The following is a 24,666-nucleotide window of genomic DNA, read 5'->3' on the forward strand; positions in this document are numbered from 1 at the left end:
CTTGTTTATTCCTCCAACCTTACCCAGTGCTGATCCCTGGGATGAAAGCCAAACCAAACTGCTTATGCTTCTCAAGAAGCACCCTGTGCTTTCTCATCTCCGGGTGTTCTATCACACAAGCACCAGATCTGCCTTGAGTACCTTTTCCCACATCATCTCCCTGCTGATGCCCTACTCATTCCCCAAGAGCCAGCTCTGTGGCCTCCACTGGGAATGCTTCCCAAAACCACCCACAAAGTATTCATCATCCACTCTTATATCACCATATTGAAATTTTCTATATCATTTTCCTTACTATGTCATGTACTCCCAACTATGTTTTTTCTTGTTTTTATCATACCCAGAAACCTACTACAGAAAGACATACATAATAGGCTTTTGTGAAATGTGGATGAATGAGTGAATGTGAGTCTATCTACCCTTTGGATCCAAATGACATTTAAAAATTACTTTAGAACTTTCTGATGAGACCTAAAAGCCCAGAGACTTGGCATCATCATTATTGAAGGCACGTAGGCTATCTGACTCCATGCAGAGAAAATTAAAATAACAAAACCAAAGATCTTATCCATTAGGAAATGTGTATAGTGCCAATGCTCTGATATTAATCTTGCTCACTCCTAATTTCTTCAGATCCCTCACATCAGAGAAGTTAAGATCTTCCTTTGCCTTATCTCTGAATAAATTAAATTTCTGATTAGAGCCAAAAGATGGTTTTACATCAAGCAGGTTTTAAAAATGAGAAAAATTCTTGCAGGAGTCATTTCAGAACTGACTCCTCATCTGCGACAGGACAGTTATGTGACTGACCTTTACATTCAATAAAAGATCCAGAGCCCAGACTTATTTTTCTTCTCAGGGTGCTGGGGTGAGAGTTCTGGGAGCCTTACCAAATGTCCCATCTATAAAATCTAGGATAAATTTTTTTTTAAGTATGTCATTTTCTACCACTTTAGCCATTAAATTATTATTACACATTAAGAACTGATCTTTTTGGCTCTAGGACTTAACCAGTTCCTGCTTACTTTTGTAATCAGATCATTTAGATGGATCAGGGAAGAGTGAAAAGATTTAGAAGAGATAAAAATAGCTTCACTTCTGGGATAACAGTAGTCTGAAGGAGAGTCATAGGGTTGACATATTAAGAATAGCTCTTCTCCCAGGTTCTGAGCTAAAGGGATGCTTTCCAACTATGGAACAAGAAAAGACCATAGAAAGGTATCTTCAAGGAAACAGACTTCCTAGTGGCACTGCCAAACACAACTTCTTTTTGCCTTGGTTCTCCAGGGCTAGACAAAAAAACCCTCCCCTGATCCTGAGGGCTTGTTGATATCCAAAGATCAAAAACAGCTTGCCTGTGGATCAGTCTGGAGTGTGGTCAAGTAGTCAAGGTCATCAGCAAGTCTTAAAAAGTATTTTATTTATTTTGATAAAGGGCATCAAATCTTTTTTGGAAAGATCATAATAAGCAAATATTGGTCAGTGATGTCATTAACCCAATATTCATGTCATTAACACAAAGTCAAACAACAGGCTTCCACAGACAACTGAGAGGTCTGAGCAAATAGTCAATGAAATGGTGTAACCTTAATGAAAAAGACAAAACGCAAGAATGGAATACAAAGATTAAAAAAGCCCTTCGTAGGCAATCAGAGGGCTTAGGTATTTGGACAGTTGTTCACACCAATACATAAGGCAACGTAGGGAAGAAAAAGCACAAACGAGGGAAAAAATGACACTCAATAAAACAGCAAGAAATAAAGCAGAGAAATTTCACATTTAAACACTAAGTGTGACTCTAATGAGCCTTCATATACTACTAGAGACCTATGGACCAAGATTTTACCAGATTCTAACAAGGGAAATCAGTGGTTTAAAAGTCATGCCTTGAGGTAGGCCTAAGTAAACTAAGTTTTTTTCTAAGTAACTATTTAGAAAATCTGCTTAGAGTTCATTCTTTGTGTCAATGTATTGTTCAATTAACCCTTTTGTGTCTATGATGCTGCTGCTGCTAAGTCACGTCAGTTGTGTCTGACTCTGTGTGACCCCATAGACGGCAGCCCACCAGGCTCCCCAGTCCCTGGGATTCTCCAGGCAAGAACACTGGAATGGGTTGCCATTTCCTTCTCCAATGCATGAACATGAAAAGTGAAAGTGAAGTCGCTCAGTCGTGTCCAACTCAGCGACCCCTTGGACTACAGCCTACCAGGCTCCTCCATCCATGGAAGTTTCCAGGCAAGAGTACTGGAGTGGGTCGCCAGTGCCTATAGTCCCAAGTTAAAGGATGTTATTCAGCTGTGAAAACAGAAACATTAAAAAAAAAAAAAAATCCAACCAAATCTATTTGAGCCTGGTTTTGGCACCTTGGCAGCAATAATGGAGACAAGGATTTTGGTTAACAGTTACACTAGTAAATTTCTTATGTCTGAACTCAAATCAGGGTTCCTCAACCTCGGGGCTTTTGAAATTTTGAACTGGACTTCCCTATGCATTTTAGGATATTTAGAGTATCTCTGACCAATAGCACACATGCGTGTGCACACACACACAAACACACACTCACCCAAAAATGTCTTGGAGGTGGGGGGAGGGGGAAGAGGGCAGTCAGAAGTGGGAGAGGGAGGCGGGCAGGAGACAAAATTGTCCCTGATTGCGGAACACTTAGACTAAATCTAAATTGAGCATTGCGTAACATGTAACGGTGATAATTGCTGCTCCAAATGACGATCATGGGGCATTTCAAGTTTAAATTCTTGGGCTTATTAAACTCTTCAGATGAAATTTCTTAAACAGTCCTTGATTTTTGCAAATATCATTACATATTTGCATGCAGGCAGTTAATTAAAGTCAATTTTAAATTATCAGTGTTGAACAAAAACCCCCAAATTGCCCTGCCACAAAATGAAAGTATGTGCGGATGCAAGTGAAAGAAGGGCGTGACTTTCATCTGTTTGTGTGTTCTTTAAAAAATAAATAAATATATATATATATATATGCACATTCAGAAAAAAAAAATTTTGTTCACTTTTTAGGGCACATTACAATCTACCCTTGTGACTGTGACAAACACTTCCTTCACTGTTGGAAATAATTCAGACAGGCAAAGGAAGAAATGGGGCCAGCACTCTTGCTAGCACTTTGAATCTATGTAAAGTTGGATTTAATCATTTATTGATTCATGCAGGTTTCCCACATACTTCCCAGAGCAATTTCAATAGGGAGGAAAAAAAAGAAAAATACCAAAACTACTGTCCTAATGGTAGTATCATTTGCAGTGATCAACTACAGTCATATGGTTTTGATGAAAAATGCCTTGTAGAGAAGAATTCCTGCAAGAAGACAGAATACCAGTAGTTACCTTTTGACATTCAGGAAAAAGAAATTGTGATTACAGTTTCCTAAATGGCCAAGTTTGTGGAGGAGTATCCATTCACAGTCACTCCAGGGTTACTCTGCCACTATCCCTTTTTCAGTTTTTGAAGGACATCTGAGTCTAAATGACTTCCAAGTTCATTTTAGCATCACTATCCTGAGACCTAGGTGGTCACATAGGTGAGGCTGTTCGTGTCTTGCATGACATGAGGAAGTGACAATGTTTTATGATATTGAAGCCTGGGACCTCCAAGGACCCTTTAATTTGAATGTCCTTGTCCACATGACCTCTGAGGTAGCCACACATTTTTCACTGACCAATATATAAACCCTGAATTCTTCATTCTGCAACCTGAGGTTGATGGTGCACCAGAGTATTTGGAAATGGCATCTGTAATTGGTCTCCTTGGCATTTGACTGCCTTCCTTCCCAACTGCTTTTTGACTACTTGTCTTGCCCAAGTTACTCGTTGCCTTATAAGACCCTCAGGAAGAACCTTGACCATACTCTAGTCATAGATGCTAACCTTTCTACTAACCACTGAGTGAACCTACAAATCTTTATCTTCCCTTTACGAACAATAAAAAGTCAGGAATCTGCTGTCAATAACAAAATATCCAGAGGTACACAGTCTAGATCGATTCAAAATTCTAAATCTTAAATCATCTGATTTTTACTATATTTTATGGACGATGGTATTTTCCAAAGCTAGCAGCAATATTTTTCATCCCACATACACTTTATTTTTTAATTGGAGTATAATTGCTTTACAATGTTGTGTTAGTTTTTCCTGGACAACACGTGAATCAGCTATATGTATACATAGATCCCATTTCTCTTGAGCCTCGCTCCTACCATTGACCCCCACATCCCAATACTCCAGGCCATCGCGGAGCACTAAGCTGAGCCCCCTGTGCTGTATAACAGCTTCCCACTAGCTAGCTATTTCACACATGGTAGTGTATATATATATTGGAGAAGGAAATGGCAACCCACTCCAGTGTTCTTGCCTGGAGAATCCCAGGAATGGGGAAGCCTGGTGGGCTGCCATCTATGGGGTCACACAGAGTCAGACACGACTGAAGCGACTTAGCAAGTGTATATATGTCAATGCTGCTCTCTCAAATATGACCCAGCAATCCCACTACTGGGCATACACCCTGAGAAAACCACATGCTCTTTTAAAACACTGCTACTTCCTCCACCAAGGTAAAGTCTGCACCCTCACCTTTCAAACCTGGGCAGGCCCTTGTGAGTGCCTCACCAAGAGAGTGTAATGAAATAGACACTTTGTGATTTTCAAGGCTATGTCACAGCCTTTCTGCCTGTCCTTTTAGGATACTCACTCTTGGGAGCACCACGCTATGAAGAAGCCCAAACAGTCCATGGAAAAATTTCTGTGGAGAGAAACTATGGACCCTGGTCCACAGCACTGACAGAACTTCCAGCTGACTACCAACACCAGCTGACCATACAGGTGACTGAGCCATCTTGAAAGTAAATACTTCATTCCCCCAGTAAACCTATGGTGATGGTTGGTGATTTAGTCACTAAGTTGTATCTGACTCTTGCTACCCCATGGACTGTAGCCTGCCAGGTTCCTCTGTCCATAGAATTTCCCAGGCAAGAATATTAGAGTGGGTTGCCATTTCCTCTTCCCAACTCAGGGATTGAACCCAGGTCTCCTGCATTGCAGGAAGATTCTTAACCACTGAGCCACCAGGGAAGCTCAGCATAAACCTATGCATGTGTGTATGGTTGCTTCAGTCATGTCCAACTCGTTGGCATACTATAGACTGTAGCACGCCAGGCTCCTCTGTCCACGGAGATTCTCCAGACAAGAAAACTAGAGTGGGTTGCCATGCCCTCCTCCAGAGGATCTTCCTGACCCAAGGATCAAACCCAGGTCTCCTGCATTGCAAGCAGATTCTTTACCACCTGAGCCACCATAGAAGCCCCTGCTGCTGCTGCTGCTGCTGCTAAGTTGCTTCAGTCATGTCCGACTCTGTGCGAGCCCAGAGACAGCAGCCCACCAGGCTTCCCCATCCCTGGGATTCTCCAGGCAAGAACACTGGAGTGGGTTGCCATTTCCTTCTCCAATGCATGAAAGTGAAAAGTGAAAGTGAAGTCACTCAGTCGTGTCCAACTCTTTGTGACCCCATGGACTGCAGCCCACCAGGCTCCTCCGCGTCCATGGGATTTTCCAGGCAAAAGTACTGGAGTGGGGTGCCATTGCCTTCTCCGGATAGAAGCCCCAGTAAACCTATAATTGACATGATATAGAGGAGGGACAAGCCTGAGAAGAGACCATTTAAGCTCTACCCAAATTGCAGATCTATGAGCAAAATAAATGATTTAGTGACTTTAAGCAAAAGTGAAAAGTCAAGTCACTCTGTCATGTCTGACTCTTTGGGATCCCATGTGCTGTAGCCTGCCAGGCTCCTCTGTCCATGGAATTCTCCAGAGTGAATACTAGACTGGGTTGCCATTTCCTACTCCAGGAGATCTTCCCCACCCAGGGATCAAACCTGGGTCTCCTGCACTATAGACAGATTCTTTACCATCTGAGCCATCAGGGAAGCCCATTTAAGTGGCATTAGGCCACTAAATTTGGGGGGTAGTTATGCAGCAAAGGATAACTAATATATACCTTATTATGTCAAGAATTAGCATATATGTTTTAGACAGAATGAATTTCAGGAATTTATCCAGACAAAATTCTTGGACAAGTGCTTAGGTAAATATTTTAAAACAATGTTTATTATAAGCCTGTTTATTTTAGAGAAAAATGTTTAATCTAAATATCTAACAATTTAAACTGTCAATATACGGCACATTGTGTGATACTGGAGCATTATCTGAAAAGATGACATTTGAAGTATATTGAGATAAAATTTTTTCAAGGATGACCATACAGCAGGGGTTTCTGTTTCATTCTATTGAGTGTAATTGACATACAATATTATATTACTTTCAGGTGTACAACATAATGATTCAAGATTTGTATACAGTGTGAAATGTTCACAATAAGTCTAGTCACCCTCTGTCACCATACAGTTTTCTTTTTCCTTGTGGTGAGAACTTTTCAAATTTATTTCCATACAACTTTCAAAATTACAATCAATATTATTGACTATAGTCACCACGCTGCACATTACATTCCCATGACATTTTTTTTTCTAACTCAAAGTTTGTATCTCTTGATCCCCTTCACCCATTTTTGCCTACCCCCCAATAATCCTCCCCTCTGACAACTACTAATCTGCTCTCTGTATCTCTGAGTTTTGCATTTTCATTTATTTTGCTTTTTTTAGATTCCACATGTAAGGAAAGTTATACAGTATTTGTCTTTCTGTCTGACTTATTTCACTTAGCACAACACTCTCAAGTTCTATCCATGTTGCTACCAAGAATGGCAAGATGTTATTATTTCTATGGCTGAGTGGTGTTTCACTGCATATATATACACCACATCTTCTTTATCTTCTTTACCTATTCATCCACTGACGGACACTTCAGTTGTTTCCACCTCTTTGCTATTATAAATAATACTGCAGTGAACACAGGGGTGCACACATCTTTCCAAATTAGTGCCTTCACTGTTGGATGGATAGACATTTATTAATGCTGTATCTTCTTATTGGATTGACAACGTAATCAATATAGTATGCTCATCTTTGTCTTTTAATAAACTCTTTGTTTTAAAGACTTTTGTCAGACTTCTCTGGTGGTCCAGTAGTTAAGAATCTGCTTGCCAATACAGGGACACAGGCTTGATCCCTAGTCCAGGAAGATCCCACATGCTGTGGGGCAGCCAAGCCCACGTGTCACAACGACTGAAGCCAGTGCACTCGAGAGCCTGTGCTCTGCAACAGGAGAAGTCACAGCAATGAGAAGCCCACGCACCGCAACTAGAGCAGCCTCCACTTGCCACAATTTGAAAAAGTACAGTAAAAATTAAATAAATAATTTTAAACATAATAAAGTCTATTTTTTCTGTTTTAAGTATAGCTACCCCAGCTTTCATTTGGTTTTCATTTGCAAGAAACATCATTTCCCATTCCTTTACTTTCAGGCTGTGTGTGTCCTAACATCTGAAGTGAATCTCTTACAGGCAACATATAGATGGGCTTCGTGTTTTTATCTATTCAGCCACTCTATGTTTTTTGGTAGAATTTAGTCTGGTTACATTTAGAAACACTGATAGGTATATACTTACCAGGGCTTCCCAGGTGGTGCTAGTGGTAAAGAACCCACCTGCAAATGCAGGAGACAAAAGAGATGTGGGTTCGATCCCTGGGTGGGAAATACCCCTTGGAGGAGGAAATTGCAACCCACTGCTGAAGTGACTTAGCAGCAGCAGCAGCAACAGTACTCTTGCCTTGAGAATCCCATGGATAGAGGAGCTTAGCAGGCTACAGTCCATGGGGTTGCAGAGAGTCAGACATGACTGAAGCAACTTATCACACACATACACGTACTTATTACCAACCTGTTAATTGTTTTCTGGCTGTTTTGTAGCTCCTCTTTGTTCCTTTCCTCTTTTTTTGCTCTCTTCACTTGTAATCTGATTACTTTCTACAGTGTCTGCTAGATTCCTTTCTCCTTATTTTTTGTGTACCTACTATAGGTTTTTGCCTTGTGGCTACCATGAGGCTCATTTGTAATAGCCTATAGCCTTTTAACTTAATATCAAATTAAGCACATTTTAACTTAATAGCAAGTTCTAACACATAAGTTTGAACACATTCTAAAATTTTCATTTCATTCCCACTGCCCCAGGTTTTATGTTTTTGATGTTCCATTTTATATCTTTTACTTTGAATATACCTTAACTAATGATAGTTACAATTCTTTTTTGCTGTTTTTGTCTTTAAACCTTACTAGCTTTAATGATATTTATCTACAACCTTTAACATACATTTACCTTTATCAGTGAGATAATCATATCCATAGGTTTTCTTGTTACAAATTAGTGCCCTTTCTTTTCAGCTTAAAGTAGACTCTTTAACATTGCCTGGAAGGCTGGTTCACTGGTAATGAGCTGCTTTAGCTTTTGCTTGTCTGAAGAGCTCTTTATCTCTCCTTCAGTTCTGGATGGTAGCCTTGAGGGAGAGAGTGTTCTTGGTTGGACTGTTTTTTTTTCCTTTAAGCTTTCTGAATATATCATTCATTCTCTTCTGACCTGCAGAGCTTCTGTTGAGAACTCTGCTTATGTCTTATGGGAGTTCCTTTGTACATAATAAGTTGTATTTCTCTTGCTGCTTTTAAGATTCTTTTACTTTTGACAGCTTAGTTTTAATTACTCTTAGTCTAAGTCTCTTTGGGTTTATCTTGCTTTGAACTCTTTGGGCTTGTTGGATCTAGACATCTATTTCCTTCCCCAGGTTAGGGATGTCTCAGCCATTATTTCTTCATGTAAGTTTTCTGCCTGTTTCTCTCTCTCTTCTCCTTCTGGGACCCCTATAATGTGAATGTTATTCCACTACATGTCCCATGAAAGTATCTTCACTCTTTAAAATTCTTTTTCCTATTTGCTTCTCTGTTTGAGTTCCACTGCCTTGTCTTCCAGATCACTAATTCTTTCTTCTGCTTTATTTAGTCTGCTGTTGAATTCCTCTAGTTTTCCATTCAGTTACTGGATTCTTCAGCTTTGTGATTTTGTTTTGGACATTCTTATATTTTCTGTCTTCTTGTTAAAATTTTCACTGTATTCATCCATTATTCTCCTGAGTTTGGTGACCATCTTTATGAACATTACTTTATGAACTCTTTATCAGGTAAATTACAAATATCTATCTCATCAAGGTCGTTCTGGAGTTTACCTTGTTCTTTTGTTTGGAACACATTCCTGTCTCCCCATTTTGCTTGAGTCTCTGTGTTTGTTTCTATATATCAAGTGAAGTAGCTATCCGTCCCAGTCTTGAAGGGGTAGCCATAGACAGAAGATGAACCTTATCGTTTAACTTTGCCCTAACTCTGGTTGTCATGTGAAACTTTGTGATTCTCTAAACAGCCTGATTTATCCCTGATAGGTCCCAGTTGCTGGTGTTGTGCCAAGATCTATGAGCATTGCAGAGGGAGGTATCCTCAGTCAACAGGGAGTTTCAAGCTCATCAGAAGCTAGACCCTCAGGCAGCAGCTGTTAAGGTATGCAAATATATACTGCCCTGTGGGACCACAATTGTTAAACCCTGCTTTTCTCCCATCCAAGAGTCTGGAGGTGTCCCTTAGTGACAGCTACAAAAAATCAGAGCTCCAGTTCAGTGTGTGAGCTACGTTCTGGAAAGTACAGGAAGCTACAGCAAAAGGCCAAGGGTGAGGGCAGAGATGCTGTCCCTATTTGACATTCCCTGAGAGTACTTCTGTATCCTCTAAAAGCAGGATAATCATAAGTGTGTCCCTCAGGCCGAAGTCCCAGGATGAGTTCTCAGACCTTTTTCACAAGGAGACTGGGGGAATTGAAGTCCCAGGATGAGTTCTCAGACCTTTTTCACAAGGAGACTGGGGGAATGAGTCTGCTTTCTGCAGTTCCCTGAGGATAGTAACTTTCTAACAAATTTCTAACAACTGCCCCTCCAAATTTCAGACCCATGGAGCCCAGAAATGCAATCCTCTCGACCTTCAGACCAAGGCCTTGGTAGCCCTCTTTGCTGGGACTGGGAGTGGCACAGGGTGGGGCACACCCACCAAGCCAGCAGGTTAAAGGGGAAGTGCAAAAACAGTGCTTACTAGTGACAATGCCAGCAAAGTAGAGAGCAAATGCAAAATACCATACTCTCTAGTGCCTCTGTCCCCAGAGAGTCCCAACAGACTCCTGATCCTCAGGCAGATGCTTTAAGATTTGCAAATAAGTCTCTTTCCCGTATAGTCTGGGCGCCTTTCAAATTGCTGCTTTTGCACTTGGTCCTGGGTTAAGTGAGTCTGTGTTTGAGCCCTTAAAGAGTGGAATCTCTCCATTCCCTACAAACCTGTGGTTCTCCTGAACAGTAAGCCCTATTGGTTTTCCAAGCCAGAAGTTTGGCATGAGGGAGGTCATTTCTCCAATGCAAGTCCCAAGAGTCGGGGCCTGATGCGGGGCCCAGAACCCTCACTCCTCAGGGGGGCTCCTCCCTACTTGTGATTTGTAGGTTGCCACGTTGGGGGTCAGGTTTTTATAAGACTGTGCCACTGCCTTTCCTATGCAGCTCACCTCATGGTGACTCTTTATTCTTTGTTGTGAAGGAGCTGTTCAGCTAGCGTTTAGGTCTTTTTCAGAGGGAATCGATCTATATTAGCTGTAGAGTTGCTGTGTCCATTGAAGATGAATTCAGGACTGTCCTACATCACTGTCTTGAACTGCTAGTCCCTAAACAGTAGTTTTTAAAACAGTATGCACATAATGATTCAACTTTTGTAATGTGACTGTGTGTACACTTATATATTTAATATATGGGGAAAATTGTTAAGATCTATACTCCAAAATACACTTAAAGTTTACCTCTGTATGAGGGCGAAGGAGTGATTTTATTTTTTTCCTGCTCATTTGCATATTCTAAATTTTCTTATTAAATGCAGAATGCTGAAATAACGTTTAAAGACTTTAAGGAAAATAAAGGATTTCTCTTTATAATTTTAGTGTAAGAAAAAGGATCATATCAGGCCATTTCTGCTTATTGTTGTGTTACCAGGAAAAGGATCAAAAACAAATTTCTCTTCTTTCCAAAGTAGCAACTGGCAGGCTAGGGGCACGAATGCCAACAGAGACATTTTTCTGTGGTTGAAAGGTTAGGAGCTGGCAGCAAGAGCAGCAGCAATAACCCTGGCACCTCGTGTGATTCTTAAAATCGTCTGTCATCACGGGGAGAGTGAGTCAAGCGACCATTCCATGTGGAGGGAAAAGTTAATTCCTTATGTCTGAAGGGCAAGTTTGGACAGAGCCTTAGATGGTCAAAGAGAAGAAACTGGGTCCCCAAAGAGGATAACTTTGCGAACCCAATCTAAAACATTTAAATCCAGCTCTCAGGTTTTCTCAATCACGCGCACACGTTCCGCCTTGTTGAAAAGCCCTTGTTTCCTTTTCTTCTGATGTCAAATAGTGCAGTGAAAACTGGGTCGTGCCTTTCCCTGGATAGACTAAGGGTCTGTAGTGGTAATGCATCAGTGCATAAGGACTTGGAAGAGTGCTTAAGATGTGTGCAGGTGAGGTTGGGGCTACAGGAATGTCCTATTACCAGCCACTTGAACTTGAACCTGAAACTTTAAACTCATGCTCTTCAAGGGAAAACAAAAAAACTGCATTATTTAAATGGCTGCATCATATAAACGGTTCTCATGGAAGTGGCAGCTCATTCACTTTGGAATGAAAGGAAAAAGCTGCTGCAATAGCATTCCTCTATCCTCTCCCCTTCTGCTCCTCCAAGAGAGATTCCTTATTAGTTATCTGTGGTAGAATACAGAACGTTTTCATTTTCCTGCTTCTACATAGGCTGCAGTTTAGCTCAAACCATCTGACCTGGGGTTGCAGCCCATCCTTGGGGACTTGGCACAAAAGATTTATAAATAAAATTGGTCTAAGTACCTCATATGGGTCACAATGAAAGGGGAAGCCTGAATGTTTAAACAAAATGCATTACCTGTGGTAGGCTGCCTGCCTGAGTGATTATCATAGAAGAAGGCTCAACAAGAAGCCTGAAGAAGCTAACCCAGGTTTTCCCAAACACAAGTGGGAGTCGAGGGTTTCTAATTTGGAGGGGTAGGATAGGAGAGAAGATCAGAGAATGGCACTGTGACTTGCTTATTGAGTCTAAAGTAGCCTAAGTAGTTACGAAGTACTGGGCAAGCAATACACAAATTTCACAAGGAAGCTTTGAATACTGCAGACTTGGGGTTTTACTCTTGTTCTACTTGCTGATATGCAATTATATGCTAAATATTTCATTCTTATCCTGGGTGATGTGTCAACTTGATTGGGACACTGAGTGCCCAGACGTTTGGTGAAATATCATCCTGGGTGTGTCTGTGAGAATCTTTCTGAACGAGATTAACATCACTTGACAGATTAAAGCAGATTGCCCTCCCTAAAGCTGGTGGGCCTCATCCAATCAACTGAAGATGTGAACAGAACAAAAAGTCTGTAAAAGAAGGAATTCCTCCTTCCTGACTACCTTGAGCTGGGACATTTTCTTGCCTTCAGACCCAAATTTATATCACTGGCTCACAGGGCTGTGGACCAGACCAGACTATGTATATTTATTTCACTGGAGAATCCTAATACAACCTGCTTTTTCATCCATAATTTGGTGTTAATGCTTATCTGGTTAAGACCTCTGCAAATGAAATCAATGAAATGTGTCCCATCAGCTCTGGTGTACAGTTGGCACACAATACATGTTGGCTCTCCCCCTAACTTATACTTGCCTGTGAGAAGATTTGCTTGCTCCCCTTTTTAGTAAATCAGTTCCCTAAGATTATGCTGAGGTCATTGGGTATGTATCACAGTCCACAGACACAGGTGTGTAATAAACATTTTATTTCCTTTATAGCAATTTGACTCAGACCCCAGGCACACATAGCACAAGACTAAAGGCATATTCTCAGTACAGAGATTTTCTCTCCTCTCCGGGGAGGAATTGAGGATATTTTGTGTCACTCAGAAAACAGGAAAAGGTAACAATCTCTAGTTATAGTTGACATTCACACTGGCCAAGTTGTTCCCTGAGGTCCAAAGACAGCTGTTTCCTTGTCATGCACAGCTCCCTGGAATCAAGGAGACTCCCTGGTGCCCAGGGCTCCAGCAGCCAAGTCACCTTACCCTACCCTGCACAGCATCCCTAATTCTGAGGACTCCTCAGGTGCTGCCACCCCAAAGGGGCCCCTGATACGAAACTACTCATATCCATATCATATTTCACCTGATTTGAGAAAACTTGAGAAATGTAAAATGTATGGATCTACAATTTAGCTAAATAAAGATAAAGGACATCAGATCACTTAAAGCAGGGCAAGAGGAGTGATTCCTATTATCTCATGTTTTTGGTAAAACCAGTTCTTGGAGCCAACTAACAACAAACATTGGGAGTGGGCATAAATCATACTCCCTTTTGGAGTTGAGTGTTTTGTAATCGTATCCTTCACAGAGCAATGTTATGGAGAATATATTTCATAGTTTTGAACTCTGTACTACTTTGAACTTCATACCATTTTGTGCATCTAAAAAATCAAAGGCATGCTAATGCAGATAAATGTTAGCTATGTTGAAAGCACAAAGACGGAAACTGATAGAAACAACTTATTTTAAAACTAAATCTTTAAAATATTGAGAGAAAAACAAGGAGAATATAGGATCAGATATCACCAATGATGTTTCTATATTTTAAAGGAAAATACTTGAGGAATACCAGATAGTAAAACCCACTTGGTGAGCAAGCTAGCAAATTCAAATCAATTTGACACCAAAGACTGGCAAACTTCGGCAAAATTTCAGATGACACAAACCTGGCCAAGAAGATGGTGACAGAATCAAAGTTCAAAACTACCTTCTCAATATGAAACAAGCTTCTAAAAGTAAAAATACATATATAATTTTCAGTGTGGATCACAATAAACTGTGGAAAATTCTGAAAGAGATGGGAATACTAGACCACCTGACCTGCCTCTTCAGAAACCTATATGCAGGTCAGGAAGCAACAGTTAGAACTGGACATGGAACAACAGACTGGTTCCAAATAGGAAAAAGAGTCCATCTTTGCTGTATATTGTCACCCTGCTTATTCAACTTCTATGCAGAGTACATCATGAGAAATGCTGGGCTGGAAGAAGCACAAGCTGGAATCAAGATTGCTGGGAGAAATATCAATCACCTCAGATATGCACATAACACCACCCTTATGGCAGAAAGTGAAGAGGAACTAAAAAGCCTCTTGTTTAAAGTGAAAGTGGAGAGTGAAAAAGTTGGCTTAAAGCTCAACATTCAGAAAACGAAGATCATGGCATCTGGTCCATCACTTCATGGCAAATAGATGGGGAAACAGTGGGAATAGCGGCTGACTACTTTTTTGGGCTCCAAAATCAATGCAGATGGTGATTGCAGCCATGAAATTAAAAGATGCTTACTCCTTGGAAGGAAAGTTATGACCAACCTAGAGAGCATATTCAAAAGCAGAGACATTACTTTGTCAACAAATGTCCATCTAGTCAAGGCTATGGTTTTTCCAGTGGTCATGTATGGAGGTGAGAGTTGGACTATAAAGAGGGCTGAGCACCGAAGAATTGATGTTTTTGAACTGTGGTGTTGGAGAAGACTCTTGAGAGTCCCTTGGACTACAAGGAGATCCAACCAGTCCTAAAGGAAATCGGTCCTGGGTGTTCATTGGAAGGACTGATGTTAAAGCTGAAATTCCAATATTTTGGCCACCTGATGCGAAGAGCTGACTCATTTGAAAAGACCCTGATGTTGCAAGAGATTGAAGGCAGGAGGAGAAGGGAAAGACAGACGATAAGATGGCTGGATGGCTGGATGGCATCACCGACTCAATGGACATGAGTTTGGGTAAACTCCAGGAACTGGTGATGGACAGGGAGGCCTGGCATGCTTCCATTCATGGGGTCGCAAAGAGTCAGGCACAACTGAGCGACTGAACTGAAATGAAACCACATTAAGGTTTAAAAGAATTAACTGCTCCTGTATACTGTGCTATTGGCCTGTTTAAACAAAAATTAAAAAGAGATTTGGATTCATAAGGATAACATGAAGCAATTTAGTCAGTTTAAACATTACTTACATTAAATATTAAATATTACCTTCAAGACATGTGGTGTATGAATCATGGAATCACCGGTAGCAGAAATCACTAAGGATATACCAGTCACATCTCACCGGAAGCGATGTGTCTGGTCCTCAACACCGTATTATAAGAACAGCATAGACCAGTAGGCGGCCACTGTGGCAAGAACTGCTTAGTGGCTGACCCAAGACTGCTGTGGCTATAAGCCAACATTTTCTTCAGTCCTTGTCTCAACCCAGCCAAGAGTCAAACGTCCTTTGAGAAGAGGGCTCACTGAGCTGAGATCTTGTCACTAACCCTTTGGTGGGCCAGAGCAGTGACAAGTCTCCAAAATCTCCTCCGACTTCTGTAGTCAAAAGTGCACACATCTCAATTTATCATACTACCAAGACACCTTACATTATAGAGATTACATCTCAAAAGGAGACTGGAGAAAATGATGCTGACTAATAAAAAGCTGATGTTAAAAATATAATGAGAATCATTTAAGTTAATAGAAAATGAAGACTTAGAGATTAGCTATTTGTCCCTCCCTATAATGAGCAGAATGACTTTGAGAAATGGTGAGACAGCCCAAACTCTGTTGTTGCATGTTCGGTCATATCTTTGACCAAAAGCCATGAGTAGGAGGGGAATCTTAAGCAACTAAGGTTCTCCCTCAAAACAGACACTATAAGGCTGGCCCACTAATAACCCCATGGGAAATAATTTATCCTAAAGGAAGAGTCAAGAGACACAAAGACAGTAGGCCAGAAACCTAGGTGAAAGGCAATTCTGAAGAAAGCACTGTGCCACCAGTTACCATGCAACTCAGCGTAGGCCCCATGGGTTCAGTCCCATATCTTAGTAGAGAAACCCGCAACAATGTATTAAAAAGTAAAAGAACATCTTCTGGCTAAGATGACATTGTAAACTTAAGTCAGTCTCCCCTCTCCACCACGCTTTCCTCCAAATGGGTGGCAGTGATAGATGACATTTAAAAAAAAAAAAAATCTAAAATATGCAGTCATGTCTTTGTAGAGGAAAAAACTAAACTAGAACACATAGCAATAAGCGAGCTCAAGTTCCAGATGCGCTAGGCTCTGGGCCTGAGGTCTGTTGGAGGCTGACCGGAGTCTGAATGAAAGCTTCTCTCCTCCACACATCACATAGGACCTACCCTAGTTTCTCAGCTGTGGTGGGGACTCCCTTGTCATGAAGAGAGACTAAAGAGGTTTCACTGAGCCATATACTCTGCTGAGTTGGGCTATGTTCTAGGGAACAAAGCTGCATGGCCAAGACGGGCTTGGGAAGATGAGGCAGACATAGTCTCAAGTCATGGTCTAGGCCAACCCACCTCCTGCCTCACTGGCTGCTGTGTGAATAAAGGAGTTAACATAGCAGGTCCGAGGCTGCCAGCTTTAGAAGGGCCTCCTTGCAAGGTAGGCCCTGGACTAGCTTCTCGGGATGTGGCACCCGAAGCATTCCCTGATACGGCAGGTGCCCTGTACCTAAACTGTTTGTACAAACAACGCGATTTATGGTTAACATCTGCTTTCCTTCTGGGAGTCTGGAACTTGGGTACACGCTAAGCAGAAGACGCCTCAATCAGCTTCCAATAAAGTCCAGAAATCCAATTATCTAGTAGACAATCCTGGGCAGAAAATATTCTACACATATTCTACATTTTTTGCTTCTGAAAAAAAAAAAAAAAGAATTTGGTATGTCTCCTCAGGGGAGGGAAAGAGTGTAAGGAAGCCTGTGCATAGCTTTCTCCAGAATCTGTGTATTTTTCCCTCAGTGATCCTGTCATACATTCTTCCACTGTAATAGACCTTAGCGATGAATCCACCTATATGCTGATTTCCATGATTCCTCCTAAAGTAGCCCCAAATGTGTGTGGCCTCGAGGATCCCCCAAAACAGTGCTGGCCATGGGATTCACTCCAACTCACCGAAATACGGCTACAGTCTTATTTTGGGAAAGAAAGAAGGGCTGGGGATGATGAAATGCTGGTGCCTGGGTGACTGTGGAGTTACTCAGAGTACAAAAGAACAGCTGAATTGTTACCTGCAGTGAATCGCTCTCTGCTGTGAGAGGTAAACGTTACCTATGGAATTTGAAAATAGATGCAAGAGAAGAAGACTAGACTCCTGGGATACCCTGGCTTCTTTTGGCCCCGCCAGCTGAAATGAAGACAAGAGAGAGGCCTGGTGAAGTCTGTTCGTGACTGGTGTGAGGCACCTGGTGTGAGGCACCTGGTGTGAGAGAAAAGGGATCAATGTTCCCAAAGGTGGGCTTTGAATGAATCAGAGGTGATAAAAACAGCTGGAAAGGTGTTCATTCCTTCAGGCAGAAAGAAAAATAAAGCGGGGGGTGGGGGGGGGGAGATACACCAGGAGCCTTTTCTGCAGCTGAGCTCCAGGACCACCCCTCACCCTTCACTCCAGCTGAGGTCTCTCTGTAGCTGTCACTTTAACCCTGTAAATGCCGAATTTACTGCTGGGGCTTTGAGCAAAACATGCAATGATTAAAAAAATTTTTTCAATGGTTTTGTGGCTATTTCATTCACATATGATTATAACATGCTTATAATTTTCATGAATACTAGAGAAAGATCACAATAATCAGGGGAATGTGCAAAGAAAAATTATTAGTTGTGTACAACTCTTCGATGCTTTTGCCATAAGTAGGAATACTGAAATTTAAACTCTGAACGTTGAAAACAGCAAATCTCCATAACCAATGACCTGTGTTATGATTTTTCCTTATTGGCACCTCTGTTTACAAAAGGGAGACACGTGAAAAAAGAGAAAATCTTCAGATGGAAATAAACTTTTTTTTTTAAGTTTTAAAAAGCAGTTTTTAATTTGCTAACAAGCTCCTGTTGAAATCAAATCCCTGACCCTTAAAGACTGATGATTTTTCTGCACAAGTGCATATTTTAGAGTGGGTCGATCTGGACTCCAGGTGAGGGATAAAGGCCTTAGGAAACCCTCGTTACTTGGGCTTTGAGACCGGTTGTCTGGCCCTGCAGTGTCTGGGGTTTGCAACTGCAGAAGAAAATTAGTTGCTGACATTTCTTGAATTTGAATTCAAGATCCTAATTGCCTAGATATGACTTTACATCTGAATCTTATACTGTCCACAATGCACTCTGGTAACCTTAGTACTAGCTGCGCTGAACAGAATTCAGATGAGATCCCTCTACTCAATGAATAGGACTCAGACTCTGGAACTGCTGTAGCTTTAGAACACCCCTGAGAGGGGCTATCAACTGTAAAATCATCACGGAGGCTATCTGGCCTGCCGACATAGAGGGATTTGTTCTCTAATGGGACCATCTGAAGTTGAGCTGATTGGCTCTATACTGTTGTTACAGGAACTAACTGCATCCATTAACTTGTGATTCCTGCCAAAAGCTACAAGCTACAGGAGGCACATCGCTTGAGGAAGCCACCAAGCTTCTGAAAAAGTGAAAAGAAAGTCACTCAGTTGTGTCCAACTCTTTGCAACCCCATGGACTATACACAGTCCATGGAATTCTCCAGGCTAGTATACTGGAATGGGTAGCCTTTGCTTTCTCCAGGGGATCTTCCCAACCCAGGGATCGAATCCAGGTCTTCCACATTGCAGGCAGATTCTTTACCAGCTGAGCCACCAGGGAAGCCCATCAAGCTTCTAAGACAGTTCTTTACAACTAATGGGATTTAACTGGCTAAATCTAGGACTTTAGGGTGTAATTGAGGTCAATACCACAGGTTGGTCCCTGCATCTTGAAGTCCTAATGATAGTAACTGCTGTAAGATGCTTTGCATAAAGGCGAAGAGGGTGGACTTATACAGAAAAGACCTAATTTGGCAGGGCTGAGGTTGGGATAGGTTTCCCCCACTATCCAAAAGTAGGCCATTTCTATAAGACCCTACATAAGCCAAATGGCATGAAGCTAAGAAGCAATTACCTTAGGACGCATCTTGCTGGCGGAAGCACAGAATAAATTGAGATGAAGCACAGATGGTCACACAGTTTAAAGCTACAGCGGTTTGATGCTGAGATTCTGTGTGTAGGTCCCAGGGACAGAGCTTGACTGGGTGCTTCACTGCTCATGGTACACTTTGCCTCCCTACCGGCTCACTGCAAAGCAAATGCTGAACGCTATTTTTGCTTTTTGCCTCTTTTTGGTAAAAGTGAAAGTCCTCTTCAGATTTCTTCTGGTTAGCAGAAACAGGTACAAATATATCTTTATTTTATAAAAAGCAAAGTGGTGTCAGGCAAACTTTCAAAAAGCAAAAGATACCTGTATCTCTTGAAGGGCCTGCTTGCAAGGTAGGGCCTGAGCTGGCATCTGGTAACTTGGCACTCAAAACAGTTCCCTGACTGATAAGGAAGTCTCACTGTGCCTAGACTGTTCATACAAACAGTCTAATTTATACTGAACCCCTACTTTTCTTCTGGGAGTCTGAAATACCAGCCTCCAAAAACCTTGGGCATTACACCAGATTAAATGGCAGCCCCCCAAAAATTCTTGTCCAAGTCCTAATTCCTGGAACTTGTAAAGATGATTTATTTGGAAAAAGGGTCTTTGCAGATGGAACTAAGCTAAGTACCTAGGATGAGATCATTCTAGATTTAAGGGAAGCCCAATGGCAGCTGGTATTGTAAGAGAAGGGCGGAAAGAGATTTGAAACAGAGAGAGTGAAGAAGCCCACCCGAAGGTGGAGACAAGAGACTGGAGTGATATATCAACAAGCTGAGAAACACTGACATTTGCTGGCGGCCATCAGAAGCTAGGAGAGGGTACAGGATGGCTTCTCAGAGCCCCATGAGGATCTAACCTGGCCAACACCTTGACTTCAGACTTCTGACCTTCATAACTGTGAGAAAATACATTTCTGCTCTTTTAAGCCATCAAGTTGTGGCAACTTATGGCAGCCATAGGAAACAGATACAGCACCAAGTCTCTAATGGGCTTCCCTGGACAAAAATATCACAATATCTTTCTGCATTTTTTTTTTACTGTTAGAGAAAGAAACATGTTAGGTAGGTCTCTTCACAAAAGAGAGGGTACAAGGAAGCCTGTATGGGCTTTTCTCCTATCTTCACCCGTGTCTTTGTCCTGCGCTGACCCTGTCTTGTACCCTTTGGTTATAACAAACCTTATCCCGGAACGCAACTATATGCGGAGCCCCATGAGACCTTTTAACAAATTGCTGAATGGGTGGCTGGGTCTTGAGGACATACAAAACAGACTGAATTTGTAACATCCTCACTATCTCAATACAACACAAGACTCTAGGTCATTAGTATAAGCCCTAATGGTGAGTAGGAGACCTCTGGGCTACCCAACGGGGGAAACCATAAAAATCTCTATTCAGGGTAAAGTTAGTACAGAGAGAAAGAGAAAATACCAACTCAAGGGAATCCAACAGATAAATGTCCCCAACACATGAGAAAAATAATGCTGGGAGCTGTCTTGTATCCTCTAGTAACAATACAAAACTTACAAATACAAATCAAAACAATACAAAACAGTAATTTGAGAAACTGTAAATACCACTGGGGAAAAAATGACCTACAAACTCATGACACGCGGCCGAAAGTAGACTTCCAATAGCAATAGGCTATTAACTCCCTTTCCTTCCCTACCAAATGAGAGTAATGGAGCAATTACAAAATAATTTTAAAATAAGATTTTGCATTCTTATATAAAAATACATTAAATATAATCAAGAATAAATCCATTAAGAACAAGACATGATACAACAAAAACAGGCAGAAGTGAAACAGTGTATACATTCTAAAACTCCAAAATGCTAAATGAAATATTAAGAGTTACTGGAATTTTAAAATTCAGGTGAAATAAATGCCAGACGCCAGAGACAATTTAAAGAGAGAACAGTGAACTGGAAGAGACTATACAAAGGAAATTAACTGAAATTCTTCACACTAAAATAAAGATAATAAAAATATGAGTGAGAAGACAAGACATGTAGGGTAGGTTGAAAGGGTCTGACATGAATCTACATCTATTGAATGAGAGCTTAAGAAGAAAAGTACAGAGAGGATGGCAGAGAAACAATATTGAAAAGTTAGAAGTCTGAGAGCTGAGAGATAAATTCGCATTAACACAAATAGTAAGTTGAGAAAACTGTAAACACCAATAAAATAAATACGACCCATAAGCTAATGACATTTGGACCGAAAGTAGATTTCTAATCAGTGTCAATAGATAGCAAAGGACATCTATAGAGAAAATAACTAACAGCCAAGAATTCTGTATCCAGTAAAACTAGTATTCAAAAAGTTAAATATTATATATACAAATAAAAAGGGAACCTATAGTCTCTCGTTTACAGACTAAGAAAGGAATTACTTGGGGAAAAAAAGGAAAAAAACAGAGTGCAGAGAGAAAGAGGAAGACAAAAAAAAATACGGCACACATAGAAATTAATAAAATACATCATTAAAATTAGACTACTAAAAATGGTAAATTTTTGTGTAAAAATAAAAGAACACTAAAGCTCTAAAGAATAACAAAGGATAAATAGGAAGTTATTCAATCAGTATGTAAAGTATGCTGTAGTTCTGGTATTATTAAGTAGCAAAAGAGTAACACTAAATGACTTTATATCTTTACAGAAAAATTCATAGTTAACTGTGTGTATTAAACATTTCAGAAAAACATGCCATAAGAATATATGCCATGTATACAATAAAAATGCACGTTTAATACAAATAAATTCATTGTGCATTAAATAATATAATAATATATAAATATAATTTAATGCATATATGTAAATACTATGTATTAAATACATAAATGTATGTCTATATATAAGTATGTATATATAATTTAATACATACATAATACAATCCATCACTTCAAATGCAGCAAAGAAAACCAAAAATAGAAAAGAGAAATATTATTAATTCCAACAAGGCAGAAAGGTAGAATAAATCGATAAAAATATTTACTTATAAGACTACATACAAGAAGAATATAATAGATAGAACACTAAATATATCAGCAACATCAAAAATAAATGAAAATTTAAAAAATAAATAAATGAAAATAAGCTCATCAGTTAAAAATAGAGACCCTTGGATGAATGAGATTAGAAATGATAATAGAATAGAATTTAAGGAGGAAAATGAATTGATATTTACCAAGCAAAACACTATATAATAATACTTTGTTAAGAAGACATAAAATTATGAAATAATGTACAAATGAGCCTAAATACATAGCACAATAAATGACAAAATTACAAGAAAATGGTAAATCAATCATAATAGCAGGAGATTTTAATATACTACTATGCAAACTGAAATAATATGCAGAACTAATGTACCAAGTAAAACATTTTTTAAAGTATAATTCTAAGAGCAATACACAAACTTATTCTAAGAGCAGAACACAAAACTCTACATCCAATAATTACTGTATTCAGTGGTAAAGAATCCACCTGCCAATGCAAGAGATGCAGGTCCAATCCCTAGGTGGGAAAGATCCCCTGGAGAAGGAAATGGCAACCAACTCCAGTATTTTTGCCTGGGAAATCCCATGGACAGAGGAGCCTGGTGGGCTACAGTTCATGGGGGTCACAAAAGAATCGGACACAACTTAGTGGCTAAACAACAACTAGTTCTTAAGGAAATTCTCAATAAACATTAAAGAATCAGTATTTTACTATGTTCTCTATCCACAGGACAATTTTTAAAGTTATTTCTTAAAATAACTGATACCTATGTTTGTGAATTTTAAAGCATACTTCTAAACAACTTACTGGTAAAGGCTGTAATTCCCAAACATTTAAGATTAGATAATAATTAAAGTACAACATATCAAGTAGCTAGCTTTAAATTTGTAGTCAAATTAATTGTTTACAAAATAAAAGATTAAGTTCTATTATTTTTTTATTTTTTATTTTTGGGTCACACTGCATGGTGTACAGGCTCTTGGTTACCCAATCAGGGATAGAACCCATGCCCCTTGCATTGGGAGTGTAGAGTACCACTGGACTGCTAGGGAAGTCCTTCAATTAACTTAATATTCAATTCAAGAAACTAAAAAAGGAATAACAAAATAAAGCCAAAGAACACATTCTGTGAAAATACTAATAAATTTATCACCAAGAAAAGCAGAAAACAACAAAAAGTATATAGGTAGCATAAATCAGTAATATTGAAACCGAAAAAAACATAAAGACAGAGTGTAGATCTTTTTAAAGCACCTGATATAAATACTACAAACAACTTCCTCTCAAATTCTCCAGAAAAAAAATATAAATTACAAAAATTGACTCAGGAAGAAACTGAAAAGCTGAATAATAGCATTCTAATTATTGAATCAAGAGTCAAAAATAACCCCTCTCTCAATAGGCTCAAACAGTTTTGCAGATAAGTATAACCAGAGTTTTATGTTACAGATTATCTCTATCCCTTTACCAGCTATTTCAGAAAATAATAAAACAGAAAACGTTTCCCAAACTATTTTTATTAGGCAAAATAACCTTGGGACCAAAACCAGACAAGAATAGCACAAGCGTATACAAAGCTTACTTAGGAGAACAATGTAAATTTTTACTTATGCAAAAATCTTAAATATTAACAAACCAATGGTGTTTGGGGTTGAACTGTGTCTTTGCAAAAAGATAAGCTGAACTCCTAATTCCAGTATCTAAGAATGTGACCTTACTTGGAAATAAGGTTGTTTGTAGATACAATTAGCTACTATGAGGTCATACTGGAATAGGATGAGTCCTTAATCCAATGAAACTAGTATTCATTTAAGAACACGATGTAAAGACAGGAGGAGAAAACGCCATGTGATGATGGAGACAGAGACTGCAGTTAGGTAGCTGCAAGCCAAGGAATGCTAAGATTTGCCAGCAACCCCAGAAGCTAAGAGAAAGCCATGAGACCAATGCTCCTCTCAGTTCAGTTCAGTTCAGTCACTCAGTTGTGTCCAACTCTTTGCGACCCCATGAATTGCAGCACGCCAGGCCTCCCTGTCCATCACCAACTCCCAGAGTTTACTCAAACTCATGTCCATCGAGTCGGTGATGCCATCCACCCATCTCATCCTCTGTTGTCCCCTTTTCCTCCTGCCCCCAATCCCTCCCAGCATCAGAGTCTTTTCCAATGAGTCAGCTCTTCTCATGAGGTGGCCAAAGTACTGGAGTTTCAGCTTTAGCATCATTCCTTCCAAAGAACACCCAGGACTGATCTCCTTTAGAATGGACTGGTTGGATCTGCTTGCAGTCCAAAGGACTCTCAAGAGTCTTCTCCAACACCACAGTTCAAAAGCATCAATTCTTCGGTGCTCAGCTTTCTTCACAGTCCAACTCTCACATCCATACGTGACCACCGGAGCCTTCCAAAAAACATGACATTGACAACACCTAGACTTCAGACTTCTAGCCTCCAAAGCTATTAAGACAATACATTTCTATTGTTTTAAGGCACCTAGTTTGTGGAACTTTGTTACTTCAACCCTAGAAAACATACAAATTTCAAAGTAGAAAAAGAACTGAATCAATCTGGGTGA

This window comes from Bison bison, unplaced genomic scaffold (genome assembly GCF_000754665.1).
Source record: "Bison bison bison isolate TAMUID 2011002044 unplaced genomic scaffold, Bison_UMD1.0 scf7180017864326, whole genome shotgun sequence".
Classification (NCBI taxonomy): Eukaryota; Metazoa; Chordata; class Mammalia; order Artiodactyla; family Bovidae; genus Bison; species Bison bison.